Consider the following 24,666-nt stretch of genomic DNA (forward strand, 5'->3'; position numbering starts at 1 on the left):
AGATCAAATTTGCGGCAAAGAGTCCGGTAACCGAAGATTTCGTCGCAGGGCAGTCAAAGTGAGACAGTACACCAGAATGTGGGCCACTGTCAACCGGGCGCCGCATCGACACTGAGGCGGGTCTTCACGGCGCAAGAGGAAGCCGTGGGTCGCCCAAGCGTGGCCAATGCGGATCCGCAGAGAACCACAGAGTCCCTGCGAGAGGCCCGCATGGACGACTGCCACAAATTCGTAGTCTCCGTAATGGCGCGCAGTTTGTTGGACGTACTGAGGCTATGCCATTCCGTCTCGTAATGTCGAAAAACCTGGTGGCGGACAAACGAAAGCAGGTCAGTTATTGGAATGCCGATCTCCACAAGAGGTCTTCGTGTAGCCAGCCTGTTAGCAAGTTCGTTGCCTGGGATTCCGACGTGTCCTGGGGTTCACACAAACACCACTGAACGACCAGACCGTTCCAGGGCATAGATGGACACCTGGATGGTCTCTGCCATAGGATGACGAGGGGAGCATTGGTCAATAACTTTTAGGCTGCTCAAGGAGTCAGTACACAGAAGAAATAACTCCCCAGGACATGAGCGGATGTGCTCAAGAGCACGAGTTATAGCCATCAGCTCTGCACTGAAAACACTGCAGCCATCGGGCAAGGAATGCTGTTCAATATGTCCTTCATGTACATAAGCGAAGCCGACATGACCATCAGCCATCGAGCAGTCGGTGTAAACTATTTCATGGCCTCGATGCATACCAAGAATCGAGAGAAAGTGACAGCGGAGAGCCGCGGGGTGAACTGAGTCCTTTGGGCCATGTGAAAGATCCAGGCGAAGCCGCGGCCTAGGTGTACACTATGGAGATGTACGCAAATGAACCTTAAGTATAGGTGGTAAAGGCAAGGACTGCAGTTCAGATAGAAGGGATCGGACGCAAACTGCACTTGTAAGCCCTGAACTGGGTCGCCAGTGCGGGAGGTGAAACGCTGTGGGTGGGAAAGGTAGACGGAATTCGGATGCGCAGGAGAATTACGAACGTGTGCAACGTAACTGGCGAGCAGTTGCGCACGCCTGACCTGCTGTGGAGGGATTCCAGCCTCCGCCAGGAAGCTGGTCACCGGACCCGTCTTAAAAGCTCCTGTCGCCATTCAAACGTGACAGTGGTGAACTGGGTCGAGTAAACGCCATGCTGATGGCGCTACCGAACCATAAACCAGACTGCCATAGTCAAGGCAGAGCTGCAGAGTTGCAGCAGCGCAGAGCGATCTGCACCCCAGTTGGTGTTGCTCAGGCGGCGGAGGGCATTGAGGTGCTGCCAGCACTTCCGCTTAAGCTGATGAAGGCGAGGAAACCAAGTCAATCGGGTGTCCTAAAAATTGGTACTACAGAGAGCGGATCGTCAGTAAGGTAAAGTTCTGGTTCCGGATGCACGGTACGACGCCGTTAGAAGTGTATAACACATGACTTTGTGGCTGAAAACTGGAAGACATGGGCTAGAGCCAATGACTGCGACATGTGAATGGCTACCTCTAGGCGCCGCTCAGGAACACCAGTACTGGTGGAGCGGTACAAAATGCAGAAGTAGTCTGCTTAGAGAGCGGGTGACCCGGACGGCCCAACAGCAGCTACTAGACAGTTAATGGCCACTAAAATTAGAGATACACTCAATACAAAGCCCTGCGGGACCCCATTCTCGTGGGAATGTGGGGGAACTATGGGAGACACCAACTTGGACGAAGAAAGTACGAAGTGACAGGGAATTCTGGATAAATATCGGGAGTGGGTCTCGCAAACCCCACTCGTATAATGTTGCAAGGATACGATGTCGCAAGGTGGTTCAAATGGCTCCGAGCACTATGAGACATAACATTTGACGTCATCAGTCCCCTAGAACTTAGAACTACTTAAACCTAACTAACCTAAGGACATCACACACATCCATGCCCGAGACAGGATTCGAACCTGCGACCGTAGCAGCAGCGCGGTTCCGGACTGAATCACCTATAACCGCTCGGCCACAGTGGCCGGCGATTAGGTTAATGTAAAATACAAATTATATCAGAGTTTATCCAAAACAAGAAATATTTTGAAACTCTTTTTCAGTAACCTGGAGAATGCTGATGAGTTGCTAATGCGGCAGATATACGAGTACCAGTCTCTTTCGTGAAAACACGCCAAAATTGGGTAGCAGAATTCTAGACAGATACTGTGGAGATAATGAAACACACGTCGGTAACAATTGATGTTTGAGACACTGTTTCACCATCCACCGGTATCATTGTTGTTAGTGTTGTTACTGTTGTTGCATTTGTTACTTTTTGCCATTGAAACACATTCTGTAGACCTGACCCGTTCTCATCATTCGTGGAGTAAGTGTCGTCGTCCCAAGTTTTATGGCTATTTGCTGTGCTAACGTTGATGACATAAATCGTTTTTATTCGGTTTCAGTGTGATAGGCGTTGATCACACATGAGTCAATAGGCAGTTAACTTGTTTGCCATACGGGATGGAATCCTATATCAGAGGATAGTTTTTCCGTGTGATTACAACCTACCAAACGTTTACCTCTCGGATTAAACTGGCAGTTACAGTTTATTGCCCTTTAAATTTGCGGGAGAAAATATAGAAACGATGCTGGACAATTACACGTTCTAAAAGTTACGTCTACTGCCCAGTTATCCCATTCACCCAAACAAACTGCATTTTCGAAGTACAGAGCACAATTTATGAGATTCAGTTGGTGTTTAATCTCGAACACAGAGCGAGATAATCCCTGCGAATGGGTCGAGGAGCCCTTCAATTGCCGCTTAAAGCACATTTAAGGCTGAAAATAGACGTTATACCGTAAGTGTAGAGTTGCGAATAATACCGCACAAATTTCAGTAGTATCTGCTGCAAGTATTTCCTGTAGAAGCAAAACATGCCAGTTCATGTGTCCTACTGTTACCATATCGAGATAGTTTTGTAAAAATGGAAAATATATTTTGAAATGCATCTGCAGTCAAGCACTTCTTTGCATGGAAGGGTGGTTTTAAGTTCAACAACTACATGCGACCCTAGCCGTGAAAAACAATAACCTTGAATTCTAGACTTTTTTCATTCCTTTATTTTTTTAATAGGCTGTATCAGTTTCATTAGGGGATCATTTTTGCCATAGATGCAGCAGTATCCGTTGAAAAAACTGCGTCGTCAGCAAAGTGTTCGTTATTGATCTTTCTCATAACGAACTTCCAGTCAGAGGATAAATTTTAAATGTTTTGTAAGGACAAGGATATACATAACTTGAGTCAACATCTAGCTAGATCTGAGGGTACACCAACGGCCTCCTTCGTTAATGCCGTAAAATAATCATTCTTAGAACCTGTATTTGTCAGGGGAAATAATTTGATTGTAGATGCAGAAAGGGAGGAGGAGAAAGAGAATAAGGGGAATGACATGGAACAAATAAAAAGAAAAAGGGAAGAAAAACGCAATTGCTAATGTGACCCTAGTATAGTCCTCCGTTAACGGTCTCATACAGAACAACGAGTATGCTGTAATGCAAATGGATTACTATAACTCTCCAGTCCTCTCACTTTTTCTTTTGTTCCATCTGCGAATGTTACATGAAAATAGCGAGAGGCAATGAAATATTTCGTCACCTCGACTTTCTCTGACTATCTCGTTGTGGCCATATAACGACGTGAAAACTGCTGGTAAAAATAGCCACCGTTTACTCAAACATGACGTGGTTTACACTTCGCAGATCTTTCGTCACGATTGTGTGAAAAAACAGCAGCCAACACTGTTCGCGAGTCTGTAAACATATTGACGCTTATACTACCGTAAGCGAATCTAGAACTCTACTGAAGCAAAAGAAGGTAGAGTACACTCTATTAAGAAATTGTAAATATTTTTTTATACTCATGTATAAATTCGTACGGTTGACATTACTCTCTCTGCATGTTTCGTGTTTGGCCGCTCAACCAGTTAGCTCTCCTAAATTCTGTTCCAATTTTGAGTTTACTTATTTCAAAATTTAGTTTTTCTGTTGGCACAGAAAGAGAGAGAGAGAGAAAGAGAGAGAGAGAGAGAGAGAGAGAGATAGAGAGAGAGAAAGGGGAAGAGCGGGATCAGGGGCTGGGGTTTAGAAAGGCAACATAAAAATATGTGGCAGAGTATAAATAACAATATTATATCTGAGTTTCAATTTGATTATCTATATCAAATAGCATAGCCTCTAGCAGTCACAGTACAAAATGCGTATCACGAAAAATCTTTGATATATGTCATTCTGGATGAATAAAATGAAATTAGATCTATTTTAAGAAATCAAACACTACTATAGTAAACCAGATGTTTTATGATGCTCCTCTGTGTGGTACATCCGCGGTTTTTACCAGAGGGCACTGTTCACGTGTTAACTTTGGTAAATGTTGAAGACATGGTCATAAGTTAAAGAAAAGTCCAAATCTATTTCCTTCCAGTAGTGCCTCAAAATACTCATGTTTCAAGAGAAAATTAGATTCTGTTATTCAGGATACGGTATGTTCATAATTAACATTTCACTGATCTTGCAGTGCAAACCTTGTGACTTGCATCACTCAACACGGCATTCATACTGAGTGTCGTCGGCATTGTATCAGTCTCTTTTTCTGTCACGAGAACGTTGAAGCTTGTGCCAGCTGATGGTAACGGTTGTAAGACAGCGGAAGCATCATCTACCGAGACACGCCCAATAGGCGAGACACTGCTCGCCGAAACACCGGCCGTGATGGTGGTGCAATATTTACACCACAAGAGAAGAAGTAGCTAGGTCTGCACGCTGATATCAACAGCCGAGACACATCCAGTGCTCAGTGCAATGATACCGTTCCTGGATTCAGTACATTAAGTTTCCAAAACTGCTGGAGAACCCCTAAAAATTATGGTTATACAGGGTAGTCCATTGATATTGACGTGCCAAATATCTCACGAAATAAGCATCAAACGAAAAAACTACAAAGAAAGAAACTCGTCTGGTTTGAAGGGGGAAACCACGTGGCGCTTTGGTTGGCCCGCTAGATGGCGCTGCCTTAGGTCAAACGTATATCAACTGCGTTTTTTTAAACAGGAACCCTCATTTTTATTACATATTCGTGTAGTACGTAAAGAGATATGAATGTTTTATTTGGACCACTTTTTTCGCTTTGTGATGGATGGCGCTGTAATAGTCACAAACGTATGACTACATGGTATCACGTAACATTCCGCCAGTGCGGACGGTATTTGCTTCGCGATACATTACCAGTGATAAAATGGACCGTTCACCAATTGCGGGAAAGGTCAATATCGTGTTGCTGTACGGCTATTGTGGTCAAAATGCCCAACGGGCGTGTGGTATGTATGCTGCTCGGTATTCTGGACGACATCACCCAAGTGTTCGGACCGTTCGCCGGATAGTTACGTTATTTAAGGAAACAGGAAGTGTTCCGCCACATGTGAAACGTCAACCACGACCTGCAACAAATGATCATGCCAAAGTAGGTGTTTTAGCTGCTGTCGCTGCTAATCCGCACATCAGAAGCAGACAAATTGCGCGAGAATCGAGAATCTCAAATACGTTGGTGTTGAGAATGCTACATCAACATCGACTGCACCCGTATTATATTTTTATGCACCAGGAATTGCATGTTGACGACTTTTAGCGTCGTTTACAGTTCTGAAACTGGGCACAAGAGAAATTATCGGACAGTGACGGATTTTTTGCACGCTTTCTATTTAGCGATGAAGCGTCATTCATCAACAGCGTTAACGTAAACCGGGATAATATCCACTAATGGGCAACGGAAAATCCACCATGGCTGCGACAAGTGGAACATCAGCGACATTGGCGGGTTAATTTGTGGTGTGGCATTATGGGTGGAAGGATAATTAGCCCTCATTTTATCGATGGCAATGTATATGGTGCAATGTATGCTGATTTCCTACGTAATGTTCTACCGATGTTACTACAAGATGTTTCACTGCATAACAGAATGGCGATGTACTTTCAACATAATGGATGTCCGGCACATAGCTCGCGTGCGGATGAAACGGTATTCAGTAGCATATTTCATGACAGGTGGATTGGTCGTCGAAGCACCATACCATGGCCCGCACGTTCACCGGATCCGACGTCCCCGGATTTCTTTCTGTGGGAAAAGCTGTAGGGAATTTGCTATCGTGATCCACCGACAACGCCTGACAACATGCGTCATCGCATTGTCAATGCATGTGCTAACATTACGGAAGGCGAACTACTCGCTGTTGAGAAGAATGTCGTTACACGTATTGCCAAATGTATTGAGGATGACGGACATCATTTTGAGCATTTATTGCATTAATGTTGCATTTACAGGTAATTAAGCTGTGAGATCATGCATTCTCAGAAATGATAAGTTCACAAAAGTACATGTATCACATTGGAACAACCGAAATAAATTTTTCAAAAGTACCTACGTTCTGTGTTTTAATTTAAAAAACTACCTGTTACCAACTATTCGTCTAAAATTGTGAGTCATATGTTTGTGACTATTACAGTGCCATCTATCACAAAGCGAAAAAATTGGTCTAACTTAAACATTCATATTTCTTTACGTACTACACGTATATGTAATAAAATATGGGGGTTCCTATTTAAAAAAGCGCAGTTGATATCCGTTTGACCTATGGTAGCGACATCTAGCAGGCCAACCATAGCGCCATCTGGTTTCCCCCTTCAAGCTAGAAAAGTTTCGTTCTTTGTAGTTTTTTCGTTTGACGCTTATTTCGTGAGATATTTGGCCCGGTCATGATAAGAGGACCACCCTGTATATTAAAGTACCTAAACACCTGACCGAAAAATATTACAATAAATAATTTCAACAGAATCCTTATATGTTACAGGGGGAAAGATTTGAATGATATGCCATATTTAACTGACTATACTCTGGACTGAGACAGGAGGACGCCATTTCACCTGGTTTATTTAACCTTGCCTTAGAGAAGATCAGTGGAAAATTTGCTGAAAATAATCCACAGCGGATCTAACTGCAGGAGGTGAACACTACTAGACTTGCTTACCCGTTAATAAGTAGTTAAAAAACAGAATCAATCAGAATGATTCAAAATAGCTCAGAAGAAAGGGTTATATGTTAACGAAGAAAAGACAGAGTATCTTTTGCTGCAGATAGATTCACTTTCAAGACATACCGTTTCAAGTACAGAGGGAGACCTATTAGTAACAAAATTACAACGGATATAGAAATATATATCCGTCAAGCAACAACTAAGAAAACATACCTTATCTTTAAAGGAAAAGAGCACCTATCATTGATTTCAAAATCGATTTGTATCAATCGACTGTTTTCCCGGTAACGTTATATGGATGCTAAACACTAATATTTAGCATGAAAGATGAGGAAAAAGTGTTAGTACCTGATAGAGAAATAGAAATGAAAATTTTTAGACCTGTGTTTGATGGAAATATCATGTAATCAAGGATACAAACACTGTAATTATCATCGAAGTCTAAAAGAGGAGGTGGTTAAAATGAGCTGACCTTTCAGTAAGAATAATGGAGAACATACTTTCAAGAATAACTTTCTGCAGAACAACGGGAGGAAGACCCAGGCTTAGGTGGCGAGATAAAATCCGGGAGAATAAAGCGAAGATGAACAGCACAAGTCCACAAACAGTGCACTCGACGGGAGGCAACGGATGAGGCTCGTATAGCAGACGTATATAACGCCTTGGCCTCATATAAAGAGAAGTAAGTAGCTGCAACAGTACCTTAAGGATACGCATGGTTAAAAATGGGAGTGCTGTAGAGTAGGGTAAAAGGGATTAGTGTTTTGGTGTAACATCAAAATTGAGAACTTCCGAAGTGAGACGGACGTGAAATCTAGCGTTCCTGAGGATGTGCTGTAGGCCTTCTGCTGTTTTTAATCTCTATAAATGGTTTGGGAGACACTGTCAATAGCCTTCTCAGATAGTTTCAAACCATCAGACGATCAATAGGAATTAAAAAATGTTTCAAGACGATGTATCTGCATGGCGCGCAAAGTGGCAAATGATCATGATCAATAAATAGTGTAAGATTTTTAAATAAAGAGTGTGAGGCCCTCCACATGGGCACTAAAAAGAATTATTAAATTTCAGATTCACGATAAATACGATAAATTTAAATGTTGTCGATTCAAGAAATTACTTACAAGAATCATTACGGGGAACGAGAGCCAAAGACTGCGTTTCGTTGGCATAACAGAAAATGCTACAAATCTACTAAAGAGGCTGCCTACAACATGCTTGTCCGTCCTTTAATAGTGTTGGTACTCCATGGGGGATCCTAATTTAATACTGACGGAGGACATCGAAAGAACTTAAGGAATGGCACGAAATAGAGCAGTGTCACGGATATGACACGCGGGCAGGACTGGCAATCATTAACACATATGGTTCTTTGATGTGGTAATATCATTTCACAATATTTCAATCCCCAACTTTCTTCTTCTTCTCGGAAGGCGTAAATGTTTTGTTGACTTTCACTTACTTAGGGATGAAATGACCATCGTAATAAAATGAGATAAATCAGAGCCGGCCGGGGTGGCCGAGCGGTTCTAGACGCTACAGTCTCTAACAGCGTGACCGTAACGGTCGCAGGTTCGAATCCTGCCTCGGGCATGGACGTGTGTGATATCCTTAGGTTAGGTAGGTTTAAGTAGTTCTGATGACCTCAGAAGTTAAGTCCCATAGTGCTCAGAGCGATTTGAACCATTTCTGATAAATCAAAACTCGCATGGAACAATTTTGATGTTCATTTTTTCCACGTTCTATTCGGGAGTGGAACTGTCGGGAAACAGTCTGAAAGTAGTTCCCTGGGCCTTTTGTGAAGCACTTAATTGTGATCTGCAGAGTAGAAACAACACGATGTCAGTAGTAGATTGGTGAGGGTGAAAAAAAGGACTACTATAGCAAAAGCGTACACTCTAAGGCAATAGAAACGTCGCACCACGAAGAAATTATCAGAATCGGATGGAAACCTGTAGGTCTGATGTACATGTACAGATAAAGAAATGATCACAATATCATATTCAAGAGAAAGAGCTTCACAAATTGAGCGAGTAATAACGTGTTGGCTCACATCTAGCCGTTACGCGAGTAGTTATTCGGCTTGGTATTGAATGACAGAGATATTGGATGTTCTCTTGAGGGATATTGTGCCGAGTTATGTCCAATTGGCGCATTAGATCGTCAAAATCTCGAGGTGGTTTGAAGCCCATATCGACAGTGCTCCAAAAGTTCTCAGCTGGGGAGAGAACCGGCGATCTTGATGCCAAAGTAGGGTTTAGTAAGCACGAAGACATAAACCAGAAACTCTCGCTGTGTGTGGGCGGGAATTTTCTTGCTTTCCAGGAAGATCAACAAAACGGGGCGTGCGGAGGAAGAGAACCAAAGGGGTGGTATTATAAAAAGACATTGCACGTCACAGCGTCACCCCTGGATCTCAGCGATTATGGCCGTTGACAGTCATCGAACCGCTGTCTGGGACGTCTGCAGACACGTCATCGGCCGAGAATCTCATTGGCTGGAGCATAATTGTCTTCAGTGATGAGTCCCGTCTTCCGGGGCGTCTCCACACACCTCTTCGGACTGGAATATCATTGGCTGGAGCCTTCAACGACGAGTCCCTGGAAACGCTCCGGACAGCGGGGGGATTCCAACATGACTGATTGTAAGAAAAGCCGTCCGTATGACATTTATTGTATAAATACCAGTTTCGGCGCTTCAATGCACCATCTTCAGGCCTTAGCTGACCATCCATATACACGATGCATCAGTGGTGCTGTAACATCACAGTCGCAGATAGTCTGTATAAACCAGTTGCGTTGGCTACTGATGCAACGTGTATACAGATGGTGTTAAGCCCCTTAGCTAAGGCATGAAGATGGTGCACTGAAGCACCGGTACTGGTAGCCATACAATAAATGACGTCCTAAATACGGCTGTTAGTGTTTCATTCTCTTAGAATAATGAACGGCTGAAGTTCCCATGGCATCCGACCACCAGGATGGACATACAAAAATCAACCTGACTGTGGCCCGCCATACAGCCCTACAAACTCATGTGACGCTCTATGGTGTCACTTCTGTTCCCTTCAGAACCCCTTTAATTGCCATCTGTGGCGCCCTTACTATACAGCGGTACGTCGTCGATATTCTACGCCCCATTTTGTTGCCCTTCATAGCAAACCACCCTGTTCTTAAGTTACAGCAAGATAATTCGTGTTTGCGAAATCTTCTTTTGGCCAGAAAAGACGCCGAATCTCTCCCAAAATGAGAGGGTTTGGAGCATTATGTGCAGTGTCCTCCAACCACGGCCACGCTGGAACTATCTGCTGAGCTATCCAAGCATGACTCAAAATTTGCCTTCACAGGTTCGCTTCCGGCTATCTGTCTCTCTCTGTCCTGTTACCACACAGTATGGACTTCGACAGCAAGTGGTGATCCCTGCTGGGATAGCTCAGTCACTACAGTAAGTTCCCTTGGAAGGCAAAGGTCGTAGGTTGGAGTCCTCGTCGACTAACTTAGAAACTGTCAGGAAGTTTCATATCAGCGCACACACCGCTTGATGTCTCTCCAAGATCTGCAAAATGGCTCTGAGCTTACGGGACTTAACTTCTAAGGTCATCAGCCCTTTAGAACTTAGAACTAATTAAACCTAACTAACCTAAGGACATCACACACATCCATGCCCGAGGCAGGATTCGAACCTGCGAACGTAGCGGTCGTGCGGTTCCAGACTGTAGCGTCCAGAACCGTTCGGCCACCTCGGCCGGCTCAGAAATGTGCAAACTACATACCAAGCGCCATCTTAAGTACTATTCCTCAGGCTCATACATTGTTTAGTATCGAACTATCGAAGACCAACAGCTAGCGGGAGTGGTTCGGCCCTTTAGTTCCATAATTCGATTGGCGTTCCGGACTCAGCTCTACTGTCACTGTCTGTTTAAAGACCTTACTCACCTTTTAGATACACTCAACAACCACTACAAACCATTCTCAAAGCCGATCGTTCCCCGGAAATTTAACTATCCACAGACATTGTAGGAGAGTTGTACAAAAACTGATAACTCGTTTCGGCTCCGTAGTTTCCGCTGTCTGTTCCTTTTAGTACTCGTCCATTTCGAAATTTACCTAAGCAGGTAATACTGCTAAATGTACGTCACACCAGATTTCATTTAGAAAGTGTGTGCGTTTCACTTGGATGAAATTCTGTTTTTCTGGCGGACTCTAAGTAAGAATCTTGTCAACAGCATCAGGATTTAGAACCGGGAACGCTCTCTAAGACAAATCAAATACCAATCGAAATGCACCTCTCCGAATAGGACTGGGTACATGTGATTTACATGTACAGACAAACAAATGATTACAATTTCAGGAAAAAATGGGTCATTCATTCAAGGGAAAGAGTCTCACAAATTGAGCATGTCAATAACGCTTTGGTCCATCTATGGCATTTATGCAGGGAGTTCTTCTGCTTGGAATCGATTGATAGAGTTGCTGGATGTCCTCGTGAGGAATATCGTGCCAAATTCTTTTCAACTGTCGCTTAAAATAGTCAAAATCTCTAACTCGCAGTACGCGTCTGCGGAGTCTGCAGCATAGCAGAACCGTTATTGTGTGGACAGAGACACACACAAACAGGGAATCCAATATTCGCAAATGTAACTTGGAACTTGCATTCCATTGGGGGTACTGATTGGCCAATGGAATCCCGATTGGATGAGTGATTTTACAATAAAATTGATTGTAATAAAATGAAAGGTTTCCAGTACAGTTTTGTTTCAAGTGTGATGTACATTCAAATTTCCGACGACAAGACATGTGTTAGAATATCTATGAAAACCAAGAAACTGCGAAATTATTGCGTATATACGGAGAGCTCAATTAGGTAGCTACCAGTTATGCAGGTTTGGGAATTACGGCAGTCAGAATTTTCATTGTTCGGTTTGAAGTAACACCGGACTAATGTCAGAAGGCACTTGCTTGTTACCGAATGGTTCTCTAAATAACCTACTAAAAATGGACCGTCAGTAAGAAGACGGCAGTATAAAGAGTTGCTGTATCTGATTTACGGAAATATACCCCGTCATATTCATCCGTTCATGGATTTAAAACCTTGGTAATATATGAAGGATAACAAAGCACTTACACCACTTCTGGATCCATCCAGCACTTACACTCAACAAAAGCAAAAGTCAACAACACGAGCAAAAACTTTCGCTTGCATCTAGATGCGGAACTAGAAATCTCAACAAGCAGTGCAACATATGTGTGTGCATTTTCATACACCCGCCACGCTAGCGAATTATCCGGAACAACAGGTCGTCCCTAAAAAGTAACTCCTCACTAATAGATATGGAAAGGAACAAACCACATGTCTCAAAAACTGACAAAATACCGGCTACTGCAGAAACATCAAACGACGTTACTACAATACGTGAGGCCAGAAACATCGCCGATGACGAAAATGAGAATACAGTCCAGAAATCCGCAAGACCAAAATGGACTGTGAATGAACAAATGACCGAAAATTTTGTTCATTACAATGGACTCGTCACAAAACAAAAATCTGGGAAACATTGACACAAAATCATGAGCAAAGACCAAACTCGAAGACGAACGAATACACTCCTGGAAATGGAAAAAAGAACACATTGACACCGGTGTGTCAGACCCACCATACTTGCTCCGGACACTGCGAGAGGGCTGTACAAGCAATGATCACACGCACGGCACAGCGGACACACCAGGAACCGCGGTGTTGGCCGTCGAATGGCGCTAGCTGCGCAGCATTTGTGCACCGCCGCCGTCAGTGTCAGCCAGTTTGCCGTGGCATACGGAGCTCCATCGCAGTCTTTAACACTGGTAGCATGCCGCGACAGCGTGGACGTGAACCGTATGTGCAGTTGACGGACTTTGAGCGAGGGCGTATAGTGGGCATGCGGGAGGCCGGGTGGACGTACGGCCGAATTGCTCAACACGTGGGGCGTGAGGTTTCCACAGTACATCGATGTTGTCGCCAGTGGTCGGCGGAAGGTGCACGTGCCCGTCGACCTGGGACCGGACCCCAGCGACGCACGAATGCACGCCAAGACCGTAGGATCCTACGCAGTGCCGTAGGGGACCGCACCGCCACTTCCCAGCAAATTAGGGACACTGTTGCTCCTGGGGTATCGGCGAGGACCATTCGCAACCGTCTCCATGAAGCTGGGCTAGGGTCCCGCACACCGTTAGTCCGTCTTCCGCTCACGCCCCAACATCGTGCAGCCCGCCTCCAGTGGTGTCGCGACAGGCGTGAATGGAGGGACGAATGGAGACGTGTCGTCTTCAGCGATAAGAGTCGCTTCTGCCTTGGTGCCAATGATGGTCGTATGCGTGTTTGGCGCCGTGCAGGTGAGCGCCACAATCAGGACTGCATACGACCGAGGCACACACGGCCAACACCCGGCATCATGGTGTGGGGAGCGATCTTCTACACTGGCCGTACACCACTGGTGATCGTCGAGGGGCACTGAACAGTGCACGGTACATCCAAACCGTCATCGAACCCATCGTTCTACCATTCCTAGACCGGCAAGGGAACGTGCTGTTCCAACAGGACAATGCACGTCCGCATGTATCCCGTGCCACCCAACGTGCTCTAGAAGGTGTAAGTCAGCTACCCTGGCCAGCAAGATCTCCGGATCTGTCCCCCATTGAGCATGTTTGGGACTGGATGAAGCGTCGTCTCACGCGGTCTGCACGTCCAGCACGAACGCTAGTCCAACTGAGGCGCCAGGTGGAAATGGCATGGCAAGCCGTTCCACAGGACTACATCCAGCATCTCTACGATCGTCTCCATGGGAGAATAGCAGCCTGCATTGCTGCGAAAGGTGGATATACACTGTACTAGTGCCGACATTGTGCATGCTCTGTTGCCTGTGTCTATGTGCCTGTGGTTCTGTCAGTGTGATCATGTGATGTATCTGACCCCAGGAATGTGTCAATAAAGTTTCCCCTTCCTGGGACAATGAATTCACGGTGTTCTTATTTCAATTTCCAGGAGTTTAGTTTGGCTCTGTATAGATGCGTATAACTCTGAGGCACGGGCAGCGACTGAGTCGAACACAATAGAAACTACCTATATCTGATGTGAGAACGTGGGTGAATAAATATTAAACTACTTTAGATAATAGCAGCATTAGCGTCACACAGGATAAAAAATTCGAAGTAGTATCTGTTAACAGAATCGAGTTGTATATTAAAATTAAAGATTGTGGACATCATTTCTACCCAGGAGGTGGTGATAGTAATCAGCCACAGTAAATTATTAAATTTTGTAGTTTTTAAGATATTGAACACCTGCTTCGCTGTATGCGCCTCATTTTTTCTGAGATCGCCGATGTATTAGGATTTCTTTTGTTGTGTAACTGTATATAATTTCTAAGATTTGCTTTATTATGTAAATGTACTGAAATATCTAAGAGTTGTAAGCAACCATATTTCAAAATTTCTGACACTCCGTGATTTCTTGTCCATCAGCTGTTCTTCAGCTAAGCCAGCAAATTCCCTGCACCGGAGATTTTCCCATTTGAAAGCCTTTGTACCTGGGCAAAGCCATAACTATCGCTTTACTGGCCCTGGGGCTATCGGCTAGCGTTCAGCTGCACAAACAAACTCACCTCAAATCGTGCCATTGTAGGCTGACCGAATAACTCGCCTACATACGCGTAATATGACACCCGCTGAATTTATCATCAATGGCGCTCGCTATCTGTCTAAGGAGGACCACACTTAGCGAACTGCATCTCTAACCTCCGAAGTGTTACTTCTTGCAGTTCTCTGGAGAAATTACTTTTGTAAGGCTGAAGGTTCTTAGCCAAATGATGGTTGGTGGCACAGGATGGTTTAAAATTTAATATTCGTTTACTGATCATCGTGCGGGTCTTACATTAATTCTGCAGTGAATTGCTTAACAAATATTACCCTCAGCTATGCAGCTGGAATGACTCATTACACAGGTACTCTATGTTGCTCTTGATTAAGTGATCAGTTCGCTGCAATCCTGCTTTTACTGTCTTAACTATACCACAGTTGAGAGGACATACATGCCGTAGAAACGAGAACAGAAGAAGGTCCTACATCGCCACCAAACACCTAGCTTGGACGTATCAGAAAATCATTCAAGTCTGTTCACTGCGCCTGAAATCAGTGAAAGTTCTAAATCTGTGCAACTTCACTAATGTCTGTGGAGCTCTTAAGGCTCTCACTTCATTTTTCACAGGAGAATAATTTTTTTAAATGTAGTGTTCTCTTACTGGTAAAGCTAAAATTCCAAGTTCACAATGGCTTCACTCGCTGAAGTGAACTGGTTTTTAGTTATTACAGGGAATCTTCAAGCCCCAAATTCATAAACTCGGGGGCCCTCTTTCTCCACTCAGAATCCTGAGCCTTGAAATGTTCTTGCTGAAGCACTGTACCAGATTGTCACAGGTTCTGGACTGTTTAGTGTCCAATATGGTACTACCTCATCCGTTTGCTTTCTGGGCCTTATACAGGCAGAGACAGTTAAGAGAGATCATCCTAAACACATCCATAACAAATAAATACACCGAGATGGGGTTTTCGCCATTACTGCAAATTTTCTGATGGTGGAAAGTAACTTTTTATCGTTTATAGTCACCAAATAATGACAAAGACGTTTCAGCTAATGGAACTAACATAGGGACCTACTTTTTTCTATGGACTTTGAAAGAAGCATCTAAGACAATGCGAACGTTTTTGGTTAGGCTTTACAGTGACTGTTATTGACATTAAATGAACCAACAAGTTTGGCCGGCCGGTGTGGGCCGTGCGGTTAAAGGCGCTTCAGTCTGGAACCGCGTGACCGCTACGGTCGCAGGTTCGAATCCTGCCTCGGTCATGGATGTGTGTGATGTCCTTAGGTTAGTTAGGTTTAATTAGTTCTAAGTTCTAGGCGACTGATGACCTCAGAAGTTAAGTCGCATAGCGCTCAGAACCTTTTGAACCAACAAGTTTTCTGATACCAGTCACTGTTTATTTATCTCCACGATGCGTTTCGAAGGTTTAAATCTCCATCATTAGGTGGATTTACATTTGTTAGTATGACATGTCTCTGTGTGTTGTGTTACGACTTTTTGGAGGAACATGTGGCACTGTCTCCATTGGCCAAGGTTCCTTTCACTATCGTAACACATCACATGCATACTGTAATATTTTGTAAACAAATATGGCGTCGGGAAAGGAACCTGTCACCACTGCAGACAGTGTCAAAAGTTCCTCCGAAAAGTCGTAACACAAAACACAGACACTTGTCATTCTAACAAATATAAATCCACCTGATGGTCGAGGTTTAAACCTTTGAAACGCATCGTGGAGATAAATGAACAGTGACCGGTAACAGTAACCTTGTTGTTTCATTTACCTTCTTAGTCAACTTTAACGACTTAACATGTATCAGACTTAAACAAGCAGTATCAAAATAAACCGCACGCAAATCATTGCCCCGCCTCCAGGAGAAGAGGTTCCACAAACGTCTGCCCTACTATACAAAATGTAAGCACACACGTAAATCAGGTATCGTTCTTGGTTTATCTGTGCGCTTGAACCCCACCATTCTGTCTTCTGCTGTTGTAGCAAAGAAACAACTTGCTCGTAAGGCTATTGAAACGTTTAAAAGTCTATAAAGTGAATGTCGTTCATGCTGAAGGTCGCCAAACTGCTAGAGCAGTCGTTGCATGCTGGAAAATATCCACATCGCGCCAAGCACTAACGACCTGTCTATCCGAATGTGATAGGAATACAAAGTTGATGACAGACGACGAGTACTCACATTACTGCTTGCAGATACCGTTCCGCTTGCGAAACATACGATCCAGTAGTGAACAGTCTTTTATGAAAGTGCTTCCTGACCACAAACCGCAGTTAAATGTTTATCAATATTTTGACCCTTTCTTCCTCAGAAACTACGCTGTACAATTTTATTAATGACAGTCACCTTCCTCCTTGTCCGTAGCAACAAACAAGCGCTGTTCTTTCACTGTACACAGTGACCACAACTGCCATCTAGCATCTGTGTAGTGTACTACTTCATTCATCGTCTTAAGAGAGGAGGTCCCGACAGTTTGAGCGGTATTTGTAAAACAGCCCGGATTCTAATATCTAATAATCATGTAAACTAATGAGCCAGAAGATTGTGACAACCCACCTAATAGCCATTATGTCCAGCTTTGGCGCGGATAACTTAGGGGACGCGTCTTGACGTGGAAGCGATGAGACCTGTTAGGTCGATGAAGGAGTTGGTACTTCATATGCACGCCCAAGTCAGCTAGTTCACGTACATTATCGTGGGGGGGGGGGGGGGACGATGAGCTCTGATTCAACGTTCCATCGCATCCCACATATATTCCATCTGGTTCGGATCTGGCAGTTGGGGGGCGAGCACATCAACTTGAAATCGCCACTGTTTTCCTCGAACCACACTTGGGCTTGTGACATGGCGAATTAAGTTGCTGAAAAATTCCACAGCCATCGGTGATGTGTGGAAATCTTTCGACACATCGAAATTAAACACATAACCAATTTGCAGTTGCCACACACTTCTTTATTACAAACATATTGCTCTTATCAAATTTACAGGAGCAACGATCATTGAAAGGGGTTTGCCTTATATAACCACATATTTTTCAAATTTGTCTGAACCAATTTGCATTGATTAAAACGATGTTCATAATATCATAATTAATCAAATAAGACTGAGTGAACTAAATCACACTAACTTCATGACTGAGATGGAACTGTTTTTCATATGACTGACATCGTAATTCTGACTACTTCCAACATATAAAGAATGCATTAACTCTAACAAACTCAGATCTTTAAAAATTTGTCTATCCCTTCAAAATTTGCTTAACCAACTTCCATTAATTAAACAATATTCATAAAACCACAATTAATCAAATCCCAAAAATGCTTCTACTAACATAGAAACTGGTTTTCATGTAACTCAGGACCCGGCTAAGAACATTAATCCACTTAAGTCTAACAAGCTCAGATCTTTCGACAATTGGTCTTAAAATTTTTGACAAATTAACAGGATTGCAACACATTCAATATAATAATGACATTAAATCGTCTTAACATGGGACCGCCTCAAGTTTACGATAAATTTGTGATGGACGCAAGCAAACCGAAAATTTCTAACATATACCGAAGATGCATAGGCCAGAAGGTGAAATAAAATATACCCATGTTTGATTTACAAGTAAGCTTGCGGAAAACCACAGCACTCCACCAGGAAGATGGAATTACAGCACGTTAACAACGTAACCATAGACACCGATCCAGGTCCTTAAGTTTCACTCTTCCACCGATCGGAGCTTGCTCAGGTCGACCACCGCCAATTATCTGAAACATAAACACATTACCGGCAGACAACATTCTGAGGCAACAGATACACAAGAATATTAACCCAACCAGTTTTCAACAAACCTTTAGTTCTACGCTGCACAAATGAACCTTGAGCATACTTAACGTGCGTGATAGTGGGTCTTGAGATTTGATTAGACAACCTCTAAAACAACAAATAAAATAACAAAATAGAAAAGGGATGAGGGAAAATTTTTCGGTCCACCTCTGAACACCAGGCACAAACTTACGCACTGCTTGGTATGGATTAAACATGGCTTCATGTCTACTGGTTGTGGGTCACTACCACTCCCTTAAATGCCGTCAACATGCCAGGCAGCAAGATCAAACGTAACTGAAACAGCCAAGATAGTTTACAGTGTACAGGGGTATTCAATTATCACGAACAGAACCCATCGATGAACACTTCGATGACTCCAGTTCACTGACTTTGAATCACATGCAAGAGACACGAAGGATATCTGTCTTTCACATATCCAAGAAATCCCAATCACCGTCGGCAGCGGATCTGCATTAGAACGGCTAAAAACACCGCAGCAGCGACCCAAGCTCCTTCGTCGAACCGACTCGGCCACTCGTCACGCTGCATACAAGCACAACGCCAGACGTGACTGTAGCTGACACATTTGATACCCGACCTTAAGACCCAGAGAGCGCGCGCGCCGCAGTTAAATAGCCATCCAGCCAAAGATACGAAGCAAAGCAGGCATCGAAAATCGACTCAGACGATCGTCATGAGAATCGATGGAGACTGGCGCCAGCGGCGCACCAGCTCAGTCGGGAAACATGATCGTCATGAAGGGATTTACGTGATCTGCAACCAGTGCACGATACTGCTTGCCCTCATAGTGCCTTCCACGAGCTCCACTGCACCCATAGATGCCCAGGACGCCCATGTGAATGTTACGCGGAGTGTGATGGGGCCGCTTGTCTCCGTCCCGCAGTACAGGTGTCGACGAGCTCTTTCGCTGGAAGACGACGGATTCTCGCCGTCCCACCGGCTTGATGAAGAAGATATAGCGATTCATCAGACCATGCAACGCTCTGCTACAGCGAGAAGTCAAGCAAGTCGTAGTTGAAAATGTCGGGGCGTTAACATTGGCACACACGTGAGTCGTATGCTACAAAGGCCCATCGTTAGAAGTGGTCGGTGCACTGTGTGTTCAGACACACTTTTACTCCGCCCAGAATTTGAGTCTGATGTCAGTTTCGTCTCAGCAGCCTACCCTGTTTTTCCAGTCTGCCCAGCCTACTACGTCCGACATCTGTAATGAGAGGTGGCCGGCCAAACCAACGACATCTGGACGTGGTTACACCTTGATTTCGCCTCATGTTGAAGATGCTTACCACAGCACTGCTCGAACGCCCGAAAAGTCGCGCAGTTTTCGAAATGCTGAGCATCAGGGCCATTGCAGTCTGCCCCTGGTTAAACGATCGCCTTCTCCATTCTACACACCTGGACAGCACACTTACTGATACCACGTACAGTGTGGTGCGTGTGTCTGACTAGCAACTGCTGTAGCCTGGACGGGTGTATATCGATAGTAGATCGGTGGCAATAATGCTACGGCTGAACACTGTAAGTAATTAATGTAACAGGATTTTTCACGTTATTATCTTTAGCCTGTATAAGATTTCACTAGCATACAGTGTTTATTGGTTATTACTTTGGGTTCCCGAATACAAAATAAATTAATCACACGTTATGTAATGAAATGGCAGAAAACACATATTTTAATTACTCTTACGCAAATACACGCTGTTGTGTCTCTATATGAGTTTTATTTTTATATAAGATTAATGATGCCATTAAGTTCACTAGTACTGTTTCCCATCTGTCGCCCAAATGATTATGTGTATGGTACAGATCGACATATATACTAACAGGTCCTGCGATACACATCCTATCCTTGCATTAGTACCTGCATGGCTTGAGCCGTGGCGCCACTGCGTTAAAACACTGTTCTGTCTGGCGCCACTGGCTCAGATGTAGTATCGACCCCTCTTGCTGCCCCATTGCCTATACCTATGAGAAAGAGTTGGTATTTGTGGGTTGTGTCCTTTGAAGGCCTTTGCTTCCCGATGTAAACACGGGTTTCGCTGGCTCGAGAGGGAGGCTAGAAATTTGGTGATTGGCGGTAGCGTCGCGACAAGAGGTGGTCACGAGGTCCGAGCGGCCGAAGCCACGAGCTGAGTAAGGAGGACCTGCGCAGAAGAATGATACCGGAGTACTTCACCGGAGTCTGCGTCGACTACAAGCAGCAGGCCTAGAATCCGTCGGCTGGTTGGCAACATTCGTGTCGGCGACCGCTCATGGCCTGGCTGCTCTCTTCCACGTGGCTTTCATGGGCACCACTCAGTAACGACTGCGATGGACCGTGGATCCATGGAACTGCTTGACGATAAAGGGGAGGAACATTCTGTAATCAACGTGGTGATCCGTTTCATTGTCTACCTGCCCTCCTTATTATTTTCTAGTTTGTACCCTACCCTCACAATTTTACTCGGTCGGCTCTTTGGTCGTAGATATAGGCAGTAGTATTGTACTAAGACACTAGTTGTCGTTTGAAAATTTGTCCCGCTATTACATTGCCTTTCCTTTCTGATTTGTACACGATCATTAATGTTGTAATTAATCCGCTCTTGGTCGTAAATACAGCCGGAACAATTGTACTAAGACACAGGTTGCCGTTAAGCAATAGACGGTCCTTATGGTTAGATTTAGCAGTTAATCGATTTAATTATTTGATTGTAATTGGATTTCTCAGCCATTAGTTACAATCTGAACAACCTGTTGTACTACGCTGTTCATTTATGTGTTAAACAGTCCGAGTCATTTTTTATGTATTTTAGCTGGATCGTGTGGTTCCGCCGATTGAGTTCTCTTGTAATAAGTGTCCACAATTAATGTTTCAAGACGTTCATTCAGAGTGGTCCTAATAACTAACAGTCACTTTAACTTTGAAAATATTAACAGCCAACTGTCACCAGGGCTTTAGTCAAAATAAAATTGTCAGAAGGGACGGGTTGGTACCAAGTCGCAATTTTGTCGCAATTTTGTTGCCAAATAAAGTTAAGAGGTTGATTGCTTTGAAGTAAGCCTTATCATTGTCATATTGTTTGCTAATCTGTTTAACCTTTAAGCACAGGTGCGTATCTTAACTCGATGCCTTTCGACATACAGCTTTCGAATTAAAAGTTAAGTCATTTGTTTTGAGTAATCGAATCAATCTTGTCATCAATGGTGCTTACATAGTTTTCATGTGTTGCAGAAAAGGGTTTAATAAGGGAGAGTGTGTCCAGTGCGATAGTACACACAGCAGTTTCACCCGATAACGGGCAGGTTACAGGTCCGGCCGTCTTGTAATCATTGTCATATTTTTCGCTGTTTTACAATACAGCACTTCAGATTTATTTTGCATAGGTTAAAGGCTTATTCAACTTAAGATTTAAGTTCAAAAGTATTTTGCAAATTTATTCTTTTTGTTAAAGAAAATTTAATGATTAAATGCTTCGATTATGTGTAAAACACAGGCTATATATTGTTAATTATTTAGGTTGTGTGAAAAGGAAGTTATATTGGTGTGTCCTCCGTTCCAAGTTTTCCTAAATTCCAGTAAGTACAGTAAGTACCACGTATCATTGGGGTAACAGAGCGTGGTTTTCGACTAGTTAGCGGGTTGGGGGGTGGGGGGTGGGGGCTTGGGGGGGGGGGGGGATGACACGATTTTCATTGCACCCAACCTGCTTCAGTTAAAATTTTGTACTTTATTCTTTCGGGACATTGTCTAATAATTCACTTTTGTCCATAGCCGCACCATGGATCCACGTCAGTGTCCCGGTATTTCGTTTCTAAAACGGGATCAGCTCGAGTATGAACTGAGCACTAGGCAAAAAAATGCTCACGGTACGGTGGGGGAGCCGGCAGCCAGGCTACGGGAAGCATTGTCAATAACTCAATGTATCAGTGGTGCTGTTGTTGGAATTTACTGTTCTTTTCTATTTCTAACGGCAGCGGGATTCCAGTCTGTACTTGGCTGTAATCGTTAGTCCCTATTTATAAGGTTTTCCATCGTGTAAATAAGCGTTGCCTCCTTTGCCAAATAGCCCTAGATGGGCGTAAAAAAGGATACAGTCTTGGCTTTTCGTACATCATCCTGAGGCAATGCTCTATGTTGAAGACATTTCTGCCGTGGCGTGTATGACGACGGTGTTCATATCTTCGGCCTCACATTGTACGACGTGCCTCATTAATATACGATATACGACACTCACACGGAATGTTGAATATGCCTTGTTTCCGAAGGTTAAGTTTGTCTTTTACTGGTCGCAACAAAATCCTTGGGGTCGAAAGACACATCGAATGTCGTATCTGTCGAGGATAGTTCCGAAGCAAGGAGATACTGCCAAATAAAGGGAGGCTGCATGCACCCATCTTAGAACGCTGTTGAAGCGTTCGGGACACATAGCAAATAGGACTAACAGGAGAAATGGTTCAAATGGCTCTGAGCACTATGGGACTTAACAGCTGTGGTCGTCAGTCCCCTAGAACTTAGAACTAATTAAACCTAACTAACCTAAGGACATCACACACATCCATGCCCGACGCAGGATTCGAACCTGCGACCGTAGCAGTCGCACGGTTCCGGACCGCGCGCCTAGAACCGCGAGACCACCGCGGCCGGCACTAACAGGAGACATTGAACGTATACAGAGTAGGGCTGCAAGAATGGGAGAGTGTCACATTGATAGTGCACAGACTGAACTAGCAGAATATCAAAGATAGACGAAAACTATCCCGAGAGAGCCTTGTTACAAGGTTTCAAGAGCTCTAGGAATATATTAGGTGACCGGAGAGGTAATGTCGTATCCTCTCTCTTCAGTATTCACTTCCATTTATCAGCACTTTGTGTTCTTCAAAATCGTCCCAAGGGATTCTAACGTTAGAGTGACTTATTTACTCGTAAATAATTAAATCTTAATTTTATGTTTGCAACGTATGGTGAGATGTCCAACGAAACACCAGAAGAGATATACACATATCCGGCACTGTATGACTTTCGTGTTCCGCAAGTATAGTAACATAACAGTTGCTACCAAAAATCATTTTAGATGTTTATTCAAGTGCTTTAGACGTCCGTAAATGGAAAAGGTGGTTGTCTAAGTTTAGACCTGGTAATTTCTATCTTTCCGACTCTTATCGATCAGGACGACCAAAAACCTGAGAAAATGACATGTTAAAGTCAGAAGTGGAAAAAAATACATGTCGGACACTGTCAGACACTTCTAACTAACCTTGTGCGACAGTCCAATAAACATTTGCACGAGATTGGTCAAGACAAATAAAGCTAACCGATGCATCACGTGCCACTTATTGCATCGGTATCGCAATGCAGAATAGTTTTCTGATCGCAGGATCACTGCAGATGAAAAATGGAACCTCTGCTATAACCCAAAACGCAAGATAGTCGCTCTCTCCGAATGAAAGGCCATGAAGTACAGCTAAGCTAGATTTACACACTAAAAAAGGTGTTTTTGTGTGTTTGGTGGAGTATTTGAGCAGTTGTTAATTTTGAAGAGCTGAAACCTGGACAAACTGTGAGCAACTGGATCGAGTAAATCAATCTTTAATGGGAAGCTGCGAAAAAATCGTCAGTAGAAAAGGGGTTGTTCTTCAACACGATGCTGCAAGACCGCACGGCCCAAGATGAACCACTGAAAAAATTTATGAATTCGGGTGGGGGCTATTCCGCCATCGGATTTCCATTTATTCCGTTCGCCACAACATTTTATAAGTGGAGAAAAGGTGAACTTTGTTTGATATCCAGATATTTTTCTCAAAAACCAATTTTTGTATCGTTCCGACATTTCAAATTTTAGCTGCAAAATGTTACTGATAGCGGTGTTGATTACAGCACTGATTAAGAATAAAAGCTAGCCAACAAATTATCTGTTTGAACATACAGTAGGAAAGCGACATAAATTTCCAGTCCTCCTAAGTAATATGTGTCGTTCACGGATGGATCGCGAGGTCAAAATTTTAACTACAGCGCCCACGAAAGCATTTAGTCATTCTTCCCATGCTCCATACCCGAAGGGAACGGAGAAGGGCCCGCACAACTGATAAAAAGGGACGTACCCTCTGCTATACACTTCACAGTGGTTTCCAGAGCATAAATGTTGATGTAGATGTTGAAAGTATTGTAAGT

This window comes from Schistocerca piceifrons, chromosome 6, assembly GCF_021461385.2.
Source record: "Schistocerca piceifrons isolate TAMUIC-IGC-003096 chromosome 6, iqSchPice1.1, whole genome shotgun sequence".
Classification (NCBI taxonomy): domain Eukaryota; kingdom Metazoa; phylum Arthropoda; class Insecta; order Orthoptera; family Acrididae; genus Schistocerca; species Schistocerca piceifrons.